The sequence below is a fragment of the Triturus cristatus genome, chromosome 7, assembly GCF_964204655.1.
Source record: "Triturus cristatus chromosome 7, aTriCri1.1, whole genome shotgun sequence".
In the NCBI taxonomy this organism is placed as follows: domain Eukaryota; kingdom Metazoa; phylum Chordata; class Amphibia; order Caudata; family Salamandridae; genus Triturus; species Triturus cristatus.
This window is the reverse complement of record NC_140590.1, coordinates 928620928-928627794: the sequence shown is the minus strand read 5'-3', so window position 1 is coordinate 928627794 and position 6867 is coordinate 928620928.

Sequence of the window (6867 nt, the reverse complement as noted above, 5' to 3'; positions counted from 1 at the left end):
CAACGTGCGGTCCACTCTGGAATACGTAAAGTTTAGAACGGTCGGTGTGGATAGGATTTAAGCGCGGCCATATTATGTGTACACTGATTTTTCAATGCTCAACCAGAGAGAATACGAAATAGATGTGGAACACGTTTTTGGTCTATTTTCACAAACATGTTTTTTAGCATGACATGCCTCTCAACCTGTTTTATTTGGTAGAATGTCCAATATTAAGGGATAATCCGCTCTTAGCCAAATAAGACTCAACAGTTCAACATAGCTGCCAAGGTTTCAGATGGCCATGTGTGACATTTTTATAATTTCACTGTAATTATGAGTGACATTTCAACAACTATGAGTGACACTTTCTCGTGAGCAAAATCAAGCAATGAAGACGAGTGAAACATATATTTCATCAATTACACCCATTTGAGCAACGAGAAACTGCTACAAAGCACAGCAAGCATTGGCATAGCCAATAGGTCTCGCCTTTGTGACCTTATAAGTGTTCTGCTAGAGCTATTGGCTTTGCCAATGTGTTTAAGCTATGTTGTAGAGCAGCATGGCTGCTGTGAAGCATGTTGCAAAGTTATAATAAAGTGTTATAAGCATTTTTTTTACCTAACATATAACCAAGTAAACATTATAAACGAACAAACGACCCTATTAAAAAAAATAACATATACAATATTTTCCAGTTTGTCTGTCCTGGTGCTGAGGTAATGCTGTGCTGATGCTCAGGTAATGCTGAGCTATCCTGACATGGTGCTGAGGTGGTGGTGTGCTTGTGCGGAGATGGTGCTCAGTGATGCAGAGGTGGTGCTGAGTGATGCTGAATAAAGCTCAGGTGGTGCTGCTGTAGTGGTAATGAGTGATGCTGACTGGTGCTGAAGTGGTGCTGCGCTGATGCTGACATGGTTATGAGGTAGTGCTGCACTGAAGCATTGGTGTTGCGGTGGTGCTCAGGTGGTGCTAAAAAGGTACTGTTCTGGTGTTGAGTAATACTGAGGGGGTACTGTGCTGGGGTGGTGTTGCACTGGGGCTGAGTGATGCTGAGGTGGTGCTGCAGTTGTGGTGGTGCTCAGGTGCTGCTGAGTGAAGCTCAGGTGGTGCTGCGGTGGTACTGCTGTAGTGATGATGAGTGACACTGACTGGTACTGGTGTGGTGCTGTGCAAATGCTGGGGAGGTGCTGCAATAGTATTGCACTGATGCTGAGGTGATGTTATAATGCTAAAATTGTGCTGTGCTGGTGCTGAGTGATGCTGAGGTGGTGTTGAGTCAAGCAGAGGTGGTGCTGTGCTGGTCTATGACATTTATTTTCAGAAATTCCGTCAGCTTACAGTGTCTTAAACCCTCTGAAGAGGATAAAGTGCAACACGTTGGCAGCAAAAACAATTAAATAAACACAATATAAATCAGCTTAAACACAACAACACCATCATTAATTTATAGTAAATAACAATTTACAGCTTAAAATAACTACGGTGGAGGGGAGCGGAGAGAAAGAGCTGCAACAAAAACAAGGCTTTTTAGCACTTAGACAAAAAGAAAAGTTCCTCGTTTAAAGTCAACAGCACTATAACATTCTGAGTGTTGCAACTGTTAGAGTATTGAAAAACAGCCTATAACAACAAATACAAATGTGGACTTTTTTTGCCATTCTCCTGGTTTGAACAGAGACAAAGCCTGAGACAGAATCATTTAGTTCCCTTCGTATTACACAGGTACCATGTCTGCTCTTTTTGCAGGTTATTGGTGCACTCAGATATCCTTGTGGAAATCTCTGTCGTGCATTTAGCATGATTTAGAACTAATAAATGTGTTATCATCTAATAATGGCTTCACAATCCGTTTCCTGAATTTGCTTCCTGGCAAAATAATCATTTTGTAATTTGAACTGGAGGAAGATTTGTTTGTTCAAGTTCACAGCGCACAAGCAGCAACCATGGTGCACACGCGGACGTGCTGCAGCACGGGTAGGTGAAAGGTGAACACAAAGGGGCTTATTTACAAGCCCCTTGCACCGCGTACGTCACGTAGGTAAAAGTGACGTACAGGCTGCGCAAAGGGCTTGTAAAAAAGACCCAAAGTGCTGAAATAATCGAGTGAATAAAGACACCCTCTCGTTATACAGGATATAAGCGAGCACACATTTATGGTGAAAAAGTGGCACGTGTACACAGGGAGGAACAATGAGGAGAACATGCGGAGAGAGAACTATGATATTTTGAGCAGTGCAAGGGAATGGATACCACAAATGAATAGGTAGATGAATGTATGAATGGGCACAAGCTCCCTGAAATGAAGCAATATATGGATCATGGATGAGTGGATAGTTGGGTGAATGAATTGTTAAATGAATAAACTGGTGAGTGAATCCACACGAGTCCCGTATCTCCCTTTGTTTCTAATTGCTTTTAATGCCTCGAGGTGATGTGAAGCATTCAAAGGGTGGCAGATTTAGGGTCACGCTAATCACCTAAACATTTAATCATGTCTGTATAGCGCTTAACTGCCAATCTGTGTAACTCTGTGAACTACACCGTTGAAGCAGCTACAGCGCGTCCACGAGTTACTTTGCGACCACTTTGTAGCTCTGGTGGGCTGAGTGTTTATGACAGATAAATCTCAAGAGAGATGGCGTGGTGTTTCATATAGCTCCCATGGTAAAAGACTACAGTCAGGAATCGAGGCGCTATGTGAGTCCGAGCAGCGTCCGCTTCACCCAGAACAGTGCTGTGCGAGGGCACTCTGCCCTCGCATCTTTTTTTGTGCATGTCGTGCACTGCACGCCCTATGTGTCTGGACCTGCGGTAGTGTGCACAAGTATGATAGTCACCTCCCATTCCCCTTCGGACCCCACCGCCATTCAAACTAGTAATTATAACAATGTCAGCGAGCGTAGTCCCAGCACACATAAGGAGACAGAAGGCGACAGGAACGGTCCCCATGATGAGCATATCATCTCTCTGAAGAACCCAAGCCTTTAATTTAGTGAGGCTGTGTCTGTCCTACCAGTGCGTGTGTGCTGAAGAGAGGGCGCCCCTTCATAGGGCAAGACTGTGTTCATGCCTGCCCGAGGTTTACCCTATTGGCAGTGCACAAACCAGCAACAATAACAAGTGCCCGCGCCTCGGAACTGCCGCGGGTTTACAAAGTGGGAGGCACACAAAGCGTTTCCCTTGCGGGAGCGAGCCAGGGGCACCATGTGTTTGGAAGTTAATTACAAACATATGGTGTCAAGCTCACTCCCGCAAAGCAATCGTCACACGTGCAAGCAATGCCATTGAAGGCAATGGGACGCATGCACGTTTTCGGCTGAAAAGCCAAAGCGATTGCAAAAGGTCTTTTTGCCTATGCAGCGCATGTGCACTGCGTAGGCGAGACCTAAAAATGGAAGGGCACTCACCGGAGACAGACTGCGTGACTGCAGTTCTCACTAACAGAGGGTATGCAGGCACTGCAGCTGCTCAAAAGATGATCTCATTAATCTGATCATTCATGACCATGTGCTAGCTAAAAAAGAACATTTTATAGCATAGCATCGCAAGTGCAACTAAGAGATTAACTGTCACCCAGTCTCATGCACTCACTTCTTTGCAAGCCGCGGTAACATAGCTGCTAAGGTTTCAGATTGCTTCTGTGTGACAATTCTTTGGTTCAGTGTGGTTGTGTGTGAACTTTTATTGCCTTTGAGTGACACTATAGAAACCAGCAGTAATGCATTGTCCTATTCTTCACACTTACTGAGTATAAGCTGTGTAGAAATGGCAGAGTGCTAGCATTTGTTTGCTTGACAATTGGGAGTTACATCACGCTGCATTTACCTTCGTTGGCAATAATAAAGAACATTATCACATGAACGTGCTGCTGCAGTACATCACTGTGTGCTTTGACTTTAGGGATTTAATACAGCGGTCCAGACTAGTAGTGGCCTGATATGATTAACAGCCAGTCTGTCAGTGAGAAAAGTGCAAATACAGGCCCCAGAATGTATAGTGCTGTTGGCTGTAAAGCTAGGAGATGGACGGTTCTCATCTCACTGCCACAGGGCAGCTATCTGGTGGATACACTCACACTGCGTTAAAAATAGGCATTCTCACTGAATGACTTCTGCCCATCGTCAACGAAATTTGTGAAATGCATATTCTCAATTTACTTAAATTAACTTTTGAGGAAAGAAATAAATGGACCTTCAAACATCAAATTCATTGTGCTGCTTCTGTGAAGTTTGCTTTTACTTACATATGATTGCACCAGTCATGCCCCACTTCTGCCACTGTACGGAATTGAAACTTTTGACTGGTGCCTTTGCTTCAGCATCATGTCATGATATGCCAGAAAGGTGATAACCCATGAGTCATCATTATGAATTAGAACTTTAGTCATCCACGGCTTTTATAGCCAACCCCTTACTACATTCTGGGATTTGTAGTTTGATATTTTTATTTGCTATGGTCTGTTGCTTAAAAATTAATAACTTGCTGAAAGTGCATTATGTTCATCTCAGCCTACATAATTGTTACTTCAGGGTCAACAAATAGTTGAATAAATGTGTGAGGGGACTGTATGACTACCAATAGACCTTTCAAAAACAGCCCTATAGCTACATTATTCCATTCCTGATTTGCTATTTGATTTAATGCGCTTAAACATGCATATCTGCAACTGCATGGCTTATATTTGAAGGTTTGTACAGTGAAAAGTAAAGACATGTATGGTTTAGTTAGTTTGTCCTTTAATTTGCCTTTTGCTATTTCTGAAAACTCATCCTTAGGCTGTAGGCTTGCTTTCCAACCCCCAAAAGCAACTTCTCAGGGTGATACTCTAAATTTACGGTAGTGGTTGCAGAAATACAGTCAGTGCAGAGCCAGCCATCAAGCAGCTAAGGTACACAGAACAGCCTATTAATAATAAGGACTCGCCTTACCTTATTCTGTCCATGCCGAACTCTGGCCTCGCCGAGCGTCTGTACAGGTCGCGCCCCAGCCTACTCAACAAATATGTGTAGGCCTCTGAAGCAGCCGGCGCCCCACCCATTGTGTGTGTGGGGGGCGGCAAGGAGAGGCCCGAGCAGGTGCTGTGTCGATGTTAACAGTTTATCATGACCCCATCAAGTGCAGACTTCCTAATCACAGTGACTGGAACACTTCCTTTGTGATTAGGATTCTAAAAGGTGCCGATATGTGGCTTGCTGATTCCTGTTCTGCTCACAATAAGCCATGTATTTGATAACCTGACAGGCAATGATTGAAATGCACATCATAAGTGACAAAGACAGATCAGTGATGTTACCTAATAATCCTTTTTGCTTCATACGGTTTATCTTCCTTTCCCTTGAGCTGCGACGTCACCAGCTTTGGAAGTTTTCTACGTTTTTTTAAAGTTAGTCGGCGCAGAGTTACAGTCAGTTCTCCTCCTGGAGTGTCTTATGCTGGAAGGTGGAAGTGCCACTAACTATATTTGAACATTTTAAGTGTGAACAGCAAGCAAACTTAACATCCCATGATTTCTTTTTTTGCGCTCAATGGCTTTCTGCTCCAGCCTAAGACGAGACCAGAGGAAGCACAGCCTCGACGTTCAATGACTTTCTTAATTTAGCAGCCCACCTGCGCCGAAGATCCGCAGCTATGTCTGTTTCAGGGAGGCTGGGCGGGGCTGACAGAGGGAGCAGCAGGATAAGAAACAATATATCCATGGTTGGTAACCATAACAACGAGTTCTCCAAGCCCAGCTGAAGGACTGGGTTATTCTAAGACCCAGCGGTGCCAGGGGACAACACCTGAAACCTTCGTGGGTTACCTGTTCTGGCGTACAAAACACAGAGACACGGGACACTTCCAGCGACGTCAGAGATCAGCGTTTGTTTACTGCAGGGATACAGAAAGCACAAGAAGTACACAACGTGTAGGTTCTCGGAGACTGCTTTCAAATTGCAAAAGTGGATCGCTCCTTTTATACATGTTTTTGCCATTGCACAGTATGGCGAACAAAGGTTACAACTCAGTTCCCACAATAAACTTCAAAAGAGTCGTGCTCATGTTTCAGGAGGCCGGAACATAATTACAGCAGCATTGCCGGTTCCCAACTGTAAAAACATATCTACCCCGCAATAAAACACATTCCATTCTGACCGTAAACACATTAGGAGAGAGGACAAAAACAGATGCAAAGAAAGGACAAGGATGCACAACAGGTTAAAGAAGAGTGTCGGGAGTAATAAAGGAAACTTGATGACAGGATCAAAGACCTCGTGTCCAATGCATGCATGACTGAAACAATAGGCTAGCACGGCAAGATGAGTCCCGAGCGGGGCCATCTGCCTTCGTCGTGTCATTTCCCTTATCGTAAAAGTCACCCTCAAGGAAACACGTGTCCCTCATGTAAGCTTGGGAGTCCCAGGGTCACGAAGCGGGCAACGTCCGTTCGCTGGCTACTTGAGGGCAAGAAACAAAATGGATGTCGTATCTAAAATGGAACCCGAGGGTTCGGATGAACAAACCCAAAAATGAGACGAACCATACGTGGTTGCGTAGCGAAACTGCGTACACCCACTATACTCGTCATTTGCGGTTCGTAGACACCAAACTCATCCATATTTGTCACCACTCAAAAAGTGTCGTTCCGTCTCACACGGAACCTCAGACGCTCCTTTTGCCCTCAGGTAGGCAAGCACTAGTCAAGATCGGAATCGATTTCAATATTCATCAGATCGTTCATCTGCTGCTGGAACATCATTCTACTCATCAATGTCTCCTTGGTACCAGATGGCCGTCTTATACACGTTGTAGCACAAAGGCCACATAAGGCAGGACCACACTGTACACAAAGACAACACGTGAAGAGAAACGTCACAACAACACCTACGATCATCAGAATTTTCC